This window comes from Lampetra planeri, chromosome 16 (assembly GCF_965212315.1).
Source record: "Lampetra planeri chromosome 16, kcLamPlan1.2.h2, whole genome shotgun sequence".
Lineage (NCBI taxonomy): Eukaryota > Metazoa > Chordata > Hyperoartia > Petromyzontiformes > Petromyzontidae > Lampetra > Lampetra planeri.
Genome location: NC_136122.1, coordinates 81425 through 92189, shown reverse-complemented (window position 1 = coordinate 92189; position 10765 = coordinate 81425). Strand labels below are relative to the sequence as shown.

Below are 10765 nucleotides of genomic sequence, written 5' to 3'. Positions count from 1 at the left end.
GCAGTCATAATACAAACAAAAGAACATAACTCTGATAATGTGCACTGTCCTTAAAGTTGATTGATCCACACCCGAGACAGCTTTCCTTAGAGCCTAGTCTCATATGGGTTGGACCAGATGACGCCAAAAGGCGCACAACTCAAAGACAATGCACCATCAGAGTATGAGAGCTCGGGGCAAGCATCTACACTATGGGAACCTCATTTGCCAGTAAAAATATGATAATTGGTTCTTTACCCTTCTATCTGGCAACAAAACTGACACCTTTTTACAAGGAGTCATGTTTGCATAGACCGCAATACCTGCAGTCATAATACAAACAAAAGAACATAACTCTGATAATGTGCACTGTCCTTAAAGTTGATTGATCCACACCCGAGACAGCTTTCCTTAGAGCCTAGTCTCATATGGGTTGGACCAGATGACGCCAAAAGGCGCACAACTCAAAGACAATGCACCATCAGAGTATGATGGTGCATTTATACTCTGATGGTGCATTGTCTTTGAGTTGTGCGCCTTTTGGCGTCATCTGGTCCAACCCATATGAGACTAGGCTCTAAGGAAAGCTGTCTCGGGTGTGGATCAATCAACTTTAAGGACAGTGCACATTATCAGAGTTATGTTCTTTTGTTTGTATTATGACTGCAGGTATTGCGGTCTATGCAAACATGACTCCTTGTAAAAAGGTGTCAGTTTTGTTGCCAGATAGAAGGGTAAAGAACCAATTATCATTAATCAAACACAGTAAAAAACAGAAAATTTAATTTTCACAAAAAATGATCTTATTTCAACAGCATATTGCACTAGAACAATGCACAGCAGCTTCAGTCCTGTATTGCATTGACCTCATATTGCAAAACAGTTTAACTTTCAAATAGACATGGGTTCTTTTAGCCTAAACTTTTTTAAACATGTCATCAATAAAATCCTCACTCCTCAAAATTATCACTTCTGAAAAACTGGACCAACCTGATAATATAATTGGAATGCCTCCATAGAGACTGGTGTGTATGAGAGAGAGCTGTGTGGACAGGTGATGAGCAGAGAGTGAGTGTGTGTGCGCATGCGTGCTGTGGACAGGTGGAGGGAGGCCCCTACACTGCATTGCATTTGCAAAAGATCAAATTGGCCAAAAGTCTGTCAGTCATTTGTGCACGATGGGGACGCAGAATGATGCCACCATGGCTGAAAACTCGCTCCACTGGAGCACTAGAAGCAGGCACTGCCAAGACTCGGATGGCTACTTGAAAGAGTGAAGGAAGAGTCTTACTGTTCAGTGCCCAGAACAAAAGGGCATTCTGTCCTTCTGCCATGTCAATGTAGTGACTTAGCTGTACTGCTGGTGGGGTCCCAACATCCCTTTTCTGCCTCTTATGGTATGCAGCAAACAGCCCTTCTCCTTCCATGTCCTCTAGTTCTTCTTCAGCAGGCACCGGCACAGGCACAGGTTGCTCCGTCTCTGCAGCATCTTTCAGGATCAATTCTAAAAAAACGTGTCACAACAGCAGAAACAAAAGAGCTCTTATTACCATTACTGATGTTGATGATACTGTGCAAGACTGAAAATTGTTATTATTGTTAAAGTCAGATTAATATCACATTAGATCCTAGATCAGATTAAGATCAAATTATTTTACGTTGCATTTAAGTTGTATTGCAAGTCAATAAGATTTACCTTTAACTCGTTGTGCCACCTCTGCCTTGATGTCACGGTTGACCAGCACATGGGGCTCAATCCACAGCAGACAAAAGGCTGGATCCAAGGCAGCTGCTTTCAGGTAGACTGTGTCTGAAAAGGGGGCAGTGATCCCTTCTTGAGACTGGGCCATTTTCACATTAATGAAGATCCCAAGAAATCTTTTTTCCAAGGATGCTTGCAGACCTCTGACCAGGCCGCTCAGGAAACGAACTTGAGGCTTCAGCTTCTCAAGATGGTGATTGAGGGACAAGACGGATGGAACAACTGCACTGATTGTAATGACTTTCTCCCCCTGTGTCAAATCAGTTGCTTCTCCGAACGGTTTCAAGATGTCCACCAACTCCTTCAGCAGATTCCACTCTCGTAGTGTGAATGACAGTTCTTTATGCCCGGCCTTCTCAAGAACTGCGCAGAGCTTTTGCTGATCACAATGAAGGACTGCTTTCCCCTGCCGCAGTGTAGAATTCCACCTCGTGCTCACTGCAACAGGGATGCCTCTGTGCTCCCCAAATTCACCATCGAATATGTCTTTAAACGCTTGTGTGGAGCAGGGAGCTAAGTTTTGATAACTTGGAGAGAGAAGGACATGCCGCTTTTGTTTCTTTCAAACCGTCTCCCACCACCAGCTGCAATGTGTGTGCAAAACACTGCAGGCGCTGTTTCTTTGCCATAGCAGCATCGACGGTTTGCTGGTCTTCTAGGGTTAAGTCATGCCATAGCTCAGGATCATCAAGATTATCTCCAGCATCATCATCTTCCTCCTGTTCGCTGGGGAAGCAGACCGTAAATGCCTTGCGCATGTTAGCAGCATTGTCACTAATGATATAGTCCAATTTAGCTTTGATGTTGTATTCATCACATATTGCCTCAAATTGGTCACAGATGCGCTCCGCTGTGTGAGAGCCTTTGAAGCGGTTGCAGGCCAAGAGATTTGTCTTTAGTTGTACCCTCTCTGCATCTCTCTCCATCCAGTGCACAGTGACACCAAGGAATCCCCTCATCTTTCGATCAGACCAAATGTCCACAGTGACTGAAACATGGTCAGTGTTGCTCAATTGAGTTTTTAACTTTGAACGTCTCTCCTCAGCAAGGCTCTCTGTTTTTGTGGTCAGCGTTCGGCGACAGACTGGGGTATACTTGCTGTCCAGCACAGCCAGAAAGTGACGAAAGCTCTTATTTTCCACAATAGATAGAGGAAAATTGCAATCAATAATCAAGTCATACAGTATCGCATTGGAGATGGCCTTCTGCTGTGGGTGGCTCATGCTGTAACGCCCTACACGAGTGTCCAGGAATTGTGAGATTGAAGGCTGTTGTGGTTCATCTACGATGCTTTTGTTCATCTGGTATTCTTCATACCTGTAACAGAAAAGAATATGAAACAGATGTCAGAAAATCCCTTATAGCCACACATGTTGTATTTGAAACTACTCTTTACTCATATCAATGTTGTTGTGTTAATATTCATTGTCTATTGTACACTACGGTATACGATAATACATTTCAGTTTCAGTGTATGCAATATTAAGAATATTTTCACTGCTTCAAAAGTCATAAGAAAGCCCTTTCCCTCAAGAAACTGAAGTCATATGCTTTATAGCAGTGGTTTTCAAAGTGGGGACGGGGACCCCTGGGTGCCGCGAGGGGGTGCTAGGGGGGCCATGGCAAGTTGGCATGAAAAGTATAGCAAAACAAAATAATTGAATAAATTAAATAAGTAAAATAAACCAAATTAAACTAAAAATAAGCTAAACAATATTCCCATTAGTTAAGAACTGCACTATAATAATCTATTGCATCTCTGAACATTACTACTATAATCGTTATTATTTTATTATATACTGTATATATCCCAGTGGTGCGCTGCCTCACAGACCTAGACTACGGTAGCACGCTATGTCCATGCGCTGCCTGCTGTTTGGGCATGATATGAAAATGGAAGGCTAATGGTGGATCTTCTGTGACTGTGTCATCATTTTCCTCTTTACAGTGTATATGTCTTACTATGTTTCCTGTTGTACTTGGATGGGTTTAGGGATGCACCAACTCCATCGAGTTGTGAAAGGAGGTGCACAGAAAAAAGAGTGTGGCACGGCCCATGTCAGGGGGGCCTTGGCTGGAATCTACTGGTATATGGGGGGCCTTGTCATGGTAAAGTTTGGGAACCCCTGCTTTATAGTTCACTCTCTCCTGCACACCAGATTCCATGGTGCCTTGCTGCATCACACAGCAATTGCAGGTCTACTGCTGCCTCATTCATTGTTTAATTGTGATAGTTTATGTCTTCAGCGACAGTTCAGCTTAGTTGTGATTAACCAAAATTACATAAACGACCTCAATGAGGCAGCACACCAGCCACTCTGAAACTGAACGATTGAAAGAGTAAAACTGGAAGGCCTGTTTTTGTCTCATGTGTGTTGGAGAGACTGAGATATACATTTGTGTTTATCCGTCTAGCAGCAAGGTAGAAATGATACTTTAAAACGGACGTTGACATCATGTTGAAGAGGTTTTCCATCTGAGTGTGCTACACTCATGTACCTCATATAATCGGGGTTCAAAAATCCCTATTTTTGTAAGCATTAACCAGCAAGGGAGACATGCGTTTACTGTCTCGTTGATACAGTAAATATGCAGCAGCTAGTAAGTTACGGTACATCCGATAAGGTGCTTAGCATTCGTTCAAAACTTACCTTTCTTTGTGCAACTTCAGGTGTCGAACAAAGTTAGACGTTGTGGCAGCACCGTCTGTAATCTTCGACCCGCATGTTTTGCAAATTGCAACTCGTTTTTTGTCGACTACATCGTAATTTTTATAGCCAAACGAAACTATCTTCGGTATCATTTTGCCAACTGGCGCGTTGTTGCTTGTTGCAATTCATTGGTTGTCTTGCAATGTGCCTGCTTAGATGCTGTCCAATCAAAACAACGTGGGACTACAGTGATTGGATGTCGTGCAGGCAGCGCGCGTGCTCTCTGCATGCATACAGGTGGTGCACATTTTTTTCACAGATGCAGATAAACTGAGAGCGGCGCGGCCGTGTGAACATTTTTTCCCCCAGTTTTCATGGGAAGTAGCAAGTCTTCTCGAGTCAAAAGGCGCAAGTCCAAGTGAAGTCACGAGTCATTGATGTTAAAGTCCAAGTCGAGTTGCAAGTCTTTGTACATTTTGTCGAGTCGAGTCTGAAGTCATCAAATTCATGACTCGAGTCTGACTCGAGTCCAAGTTACATGCGGCAGCAAGTCGGCGAGAAGGGTCTTCAGTGAAGCTGGGAGAGCGAGGCGAGTGAGAGGCTCCCCCAGAGAGGCGAGTCTCGGCGTCGTGAGTCTCGGAGTGAACCGACTGGAGCGGGAGCCTCCACTGCAATGTCGCAGAACGGGCGGCAGTTGGGCGTGACGTCACCCAACGGTGGGCGGGGCCTGTGTCTGTGGGGGGGAGGGGCGCGGGGGATTGGGGGGAGGGTTGTGAGGGGGAAGGGCTTGCGGGGGATGGGGGGGCGTGCGGGGCGGGGCTCTCCAACGGGCGATGCACCAAGCGTCCCCAACAGCGTGTTTGTGTTGTTGTTACATGACAACAACAACACGTGTTTGTGTTGTTGTTACATGACAACAACACTTGTTTGTGTTATATTCTTGGTTCTTTCGGTAAAGACACGTAGAAGGGAAATAATAAAAATATTAAACAACAAAATTCTCACGACGTTTCGACTGCAACACAAGCAATCATCATCAGGTGTGAAATCCACAGCAAGAACATTTGAAAAAAGTGGCGTTTTTTCTTAACTTTAGCAACCCAGGACAGCGATTTGGCAGTTGGTCAGATGGACGAGTCCATCTCTGTTCGGAAAAGAGGAGGGGGGGGTGAAGAAAATTGAACGTGGTCTGAAAGTCACCGTAAGCGTGAACACAATCAATTAAGACCCGAAATGGTTTAGCACATCCTTCCAATGCTTGCTAAGTCAGAATCCATCTTCTCGGTTGAAATTGTCTTTGTGTTTGTATATGTGGATAGCCTCATGAACGAATCTCTTCTGGCTTAGCAATCATTGGGTGTGATAAAGCATTTCGGGTCTTAATTGATTGTGTTCACGCTTACGGTGACTTTCAGACCGCATTCCATTCTCCTTCTCTCCCCCCTCCTCCGTTCCGAGCATAGATGGACTCGTCCGTCTGAACGACCGCTAGTTGCTGTCCGTGGTGCTGACGTTAAGAAAAAAACGCCACTTTTTCAAAGGTTTTCACACCTGACGATGATTGCTTGTGTTGCAATCGAAACGTCGGGAGAATGTTATTGTTTTATTTTTATTATTTCCCTTCTACGTGCCTTTACCGAAAGAGCCAATAATATGAATCTCTGCAGACAGGAAAGCTTTAAATCTAATTGTAATTGCACTATTACTATACATTCCCTAACATCAGAATCGGAATCTTTATTTAGGCTGGAGGGATCCGATGAGCTATGAAGCTCTTCTTTACAGATGTCCAGTACGGGCGTGTTACATGTAATTGCGGTATTGCTATCAATATCAGCAGGAACCCGCGAAACTTCGGCGAGGATTTGGACAGTCCTCGATTTACGAAGGGAATTTGTTCTAAAGACATACAAAGAGAAAGACAAAGATCCCCTATGTAGCCTTGATAGACTGTCGGGGTGAGTGCAGTTAGCGAGCAACTATGAAGGCCGACACGGCACACAAAGAGGATGGGAGGCCAGCACCACGGCGGACCGCCTTTGTCTCCCAAATGGCGATGTTTATTGGTACTCATTTTAGGCCGAGTCTTAAGTGCAGGTGTTCCTAAGGCGGGTGCTCATACGTCGGGTGTTCGTAAGTCGAGGGCCTCTTGTAATTTTCATTTTACGGTCTAGCTGATTTTAACCAGAAACCGATAACCTATGGTATTGGTAACAACCTATAACAACTGCAGATAGCCTCTAAACTAGATTAAAGAAAAATTTGTGGTTCATGTGGTGGATGGAGCTGAACAGGGCCAACTGTTGGAGGGGCGAGGCCAAGGGAAGGAGTGGGGCCAGCCTCTGGAGAGGCAACAAGGGAGACATGTGTGAGTTATGGCACAGATTATGAATCGGCTTACATAAGCCGGTGTGTTTTCACAGCATTAATTTGAGTAGTTCTCAAAGTATAGAGTCGGAAGATAACTTTATTTTGACCGTATTAATCCAGCTGGCTATGGTATTAAATGTGAACTTTGTACGACGTATGAATTTTATCTCAGATTTAAAAAAATATATAATCCAGTGCGTGACACAGGTCGGGTGTTTGATGGCAATCTAAAACACCCACCATAATCATCCATGGGGGTCTTTGGAATTGCACATTGCCTATGTTATGACACTTGACCTCGATAAAAAAAAAGTCACGTGCTGCAGTGCAATGACAACTCAGCGAAAATTCGTAAATAACAAACTGTGGTCTTAACAGTATTTATATTTTAATACACATCTGGTCAATTGCTCTTCTTCATAGCACGTAAAGCCAACACGTGCGTCAACAACATTGCCGGATCACCCCCTGCTGGACTAAACGCGCTACTGTGCCGCGGAGACAATGCGCATTATACGGCCAACAGCGAGTGGTGTCAAGTAAAAGATCGTGATTATTATGAGGCTTGATTACCCAGGAAAGCCTCATTGCAGACGCGACACGTCCATATAGGCTATCTAGGTGGTCGTCTGGGGCGCCAAGTTAAGTGGGGTGCCCAATTCGAAAAAAATACAAATAGTATTTTTTAAATAATTAAGTTCTCAACATTTCTGACAATTGATTGATTGGACAGACGGACGGATAAACCGAATAATTACGCCCCTTTTAAAGTACAAAAATAATAAAACATTAAACGGAAAATGGGGACAAAATATTTCCCAGTTTACCATAAAACTCAGCCTCGATCTGCCCCTGGGGCTTGGGGGCGCCGATTGCGTGGTTTGCCTCGGGCGCCAGTTGCTGGCAGCAGCGGGTCCAAGGGCCGCCGCTGCCTCACTGAGTGAGCCTCGTGGCTCTTTTTCAGGAGGGTCATGCCAGTTTTCACAGTAGGGGGATGGCTATGTATAATCCCAATTGAGTAATGTGTACTTTATATCAGAATATATTACACTACAGGATACCATTTTGCGTGAAAACTCGGACTCATTATCTTGAAGTTAGCGGGGTTGGGGCGTCTTTGCTTATTAGCATCTTTAGTATCTTGCGATTCACCAACGTTGGTTGGGGCAAGCCTGACTACTGATGAGACGCTGAATTTCGAAGCGAGCCTATAGCTTGCTTTGTATTGCACTAATACTGCTGACTTTATGCACTCCAAGAAGACCGTAGGGCTGATGGGATAAAAAAAATAACCATTGATTTTGTTGTTTTATGCGATGAGACAGATACACGATTGTGAATGAGACGTGTTTTTGTGAATGTTATGGACGAATAGGTGAGAATGGTGAGTGTGTGTGCGAGTGAATGGCAAATGCCTGGAGTGTGTGGTTCGTATCAGGTGAGTGGTGGTTGATGAGCCTATCATGTGTGTGCAAGGTGAATGATATATGGTGAGTGGTGTGTGCCCGCATGGTGAGCAGTGTCTGGCGATGGATCAGTTGTCATGCATGAGGTCACGCCACCTTATCCGTCCCCGAGTGTGTGTGTCAATAATAATAATGTCAACTTTCAACACGCCACTACCGCACATCACTCGCTCGCTCCCGCAGAGAGGACAACGACTCTGAGGCGCGAGGAGGAACCACGGAAAAGCGGAAAGGCAGCAGCCAGGCGACGAGTCGGCGCCATCGATTGCCCAAGCTCTGCGGTCCTCTACAATTTGAGGTTGTGTGGGCCAATCAATGTGGGAAGAAACCGGAGCACCTGAAGAATAACTAAACAAAAAAATGTTCACCAGGTAAAGCTCACTCAGCTTTCCAGCTCTTTTTTCAGAAACGACCTGGCCCCAAATGATAGCTCAACGAAGTGGCTTATCTTGTGGAAATTTACAGCAGTCAAATACTCAAAACGCTCGTTTATTCTGTATCTGAGGAGGTAAAAATCGGAGGACCCGGAAAAATCCACGCGACCACCGGGAGACAGAGACATGCAAACTCCAAATATACAGCAGGCGTTTGGGTCGCGATCGAATCCACGACCTCCTGTATACCAGGTTAGGTAGTTAACATCTCACCACCGTGGCTCCCATGCATGTGTAGTGTTGTAAAGGACGGACTTATGAACTTCTTTATGGCACACACTGTTTATTGTCTTATTACAAAGTCCTTATCACACAAAGGGGTATACGGTCCCCTCACCCGTTACCCTGAGGAGGTACAGCCTCCGGACCTTGTACAGCTCCACACTCACTATTAGCTCCTATTCTAAGGAGGTACAGCCTCCGGACCTTGCAGGCTATCTAATCTCCCTGCTATCCCAGCGTCCTCTGGCTAGACCTAGGGGATCTCTCCCCGACCACTGGTTACACTGAGCCCTAGCCCTGATAAGGGCTGGAGGGCTTGGTCCAGGGTCCTAGATGTCTTCGGCCGACTTGGGTCTTCGTGTAGAAGAACTGGCCAAGAGCTCTCAGCGCTCTGGCTTTTATACCTGTTCGTGGCCGGGTTGTCCAATCCTCGGCCACCTTGTGGAACCCTCCGATTGGTCCTTCCCAATCTAGCGTTTGGATCCTACCTCACCCCATTTTACCCTGACCGTTTAATTGAACGGGAAAACCTTGTTTACGATCCACTCTCTCACAGCTTGTGAACAGCGAGTAGTTATCACCACTACAGAATCATTAGAATCAAAATGTTTAATAACAACCATACATTTTTTTTACCAATGTAGATTTCTACATTCTCCCATGGAGAAGCAAAATGCTCCTTCATGGAATAAATAAAAGGTGACCTTAAGCCCGTGACTATTGGCGCGACGGCTGCGAGCATCTGTGACCCCAAATTACGCTCCGTCTGCCTTTGCAGACAAGTGGTCATTGACCACATTCCGACCGCGGCGCGTTACAACCTGTCGCCCGACAACGACCTGCCGGAGAAAGAGGAGAGCAGCCTGTTTTGCTGGGGCGTTTTATGTGGGAAGGGGTCACGTCGGTCGACGGCGGACAAAGCCCTCCTCAAGGCGCAGAGAAAGCTCGCCAAGACCCAGGTGAGGGCGCGCCAGGTCCTGGAGGAGCTGTGGCGGGACGCCGCCGCGGTCGATGCCGCCAAGGAGCGGAAGGAGGAGGAGGAGAGCGTGGAAGAAGGAGATATCAAGAAGGTTCTCGGCAGATAGAGGCGCACGATGGACTTGTCTGGCAAGGGTAGGAGACCAGGTGAGGGGATTGAGCTCGGCTCGCGGTGAGATACTCGCCCAGTCTAAGGTGTTGCTAAACACGTGATGTGGAGGGAAAAACCGGAGGACCGTGAGAAAAATATACGTGACCACAGGGAGAGAGACATGCAAATTCCCAATATACAACAGGCGTCAGAGTCGGGATAGAACTCATCACCACCTGTATACCAGGTGAGATAGTTAACATCTCGGTACCGTGGCACCCTTAAAGGTAAGACGTGTTGAAGCAGTGCCTTTAATGTGGACAGAGGCTCTCGTCCAAACGGTTTTGAAAGTAGTTCTGCGATGCCACCTTCTCGGGCGCTGCGAGTGCGCGTGAGTCACGAGGGGGGGGGGGGTCCTTCTGACGCAGGAACAACCGCCCGGCGAGAGATAGACCGGGATCCGCTGATCGAGCTCGTGGATGAGGCGATGAGCTTCCACCCCGTCCACACTGCGGACGCGCTGCTCTTCGAAGAAAGCAGCAACATTGTGTACACGAGCCACGCCAGCATCAGCATCGGCATGTACGTCGGCTGTGGTAGCAGCTTCTACAAAAGCAACAGCAGCAGCGGCAGCAGCAGTGGCGCCAGCAGCGGGGGCAGCAGTGGCTACCTGCCACAGTCTAAGTCCGAGATGTTCACAGACTCCATGTCCATCGATACGGATGATGATAACCTCCTCAAAGACGGCCCTTGTGCCCCTCCACCTCTCGAAATGGTGAATATAACTCTCTGTATCTCGCCAACTACACATA

At 46.4% G+C, this 10765-nt stretch overlaps 1 long non-coding RNA gene across 1 annotated transcript; it reads right to left on the bottom strand.

Moving 5' to 3' along the window:
- Positions 1-848: 848 nt before the first annotated feature.
- On the bottom strand, positions 849-4931 carry LOC144722888 (uncharacterized). The gene is made up of 3 exons (XR_013586105.1): positions 4393-4931; positions 1676-3058; positions 849-1483 (listed from the first exon to the last, which is right to left on the bottom strand). It is a non-coding gene; the product is annotated as an uncharacterized LOC144722888 (long non-coding RNA).
- Positions 4932-10765: the final 5834 nt, after the last annotated feature.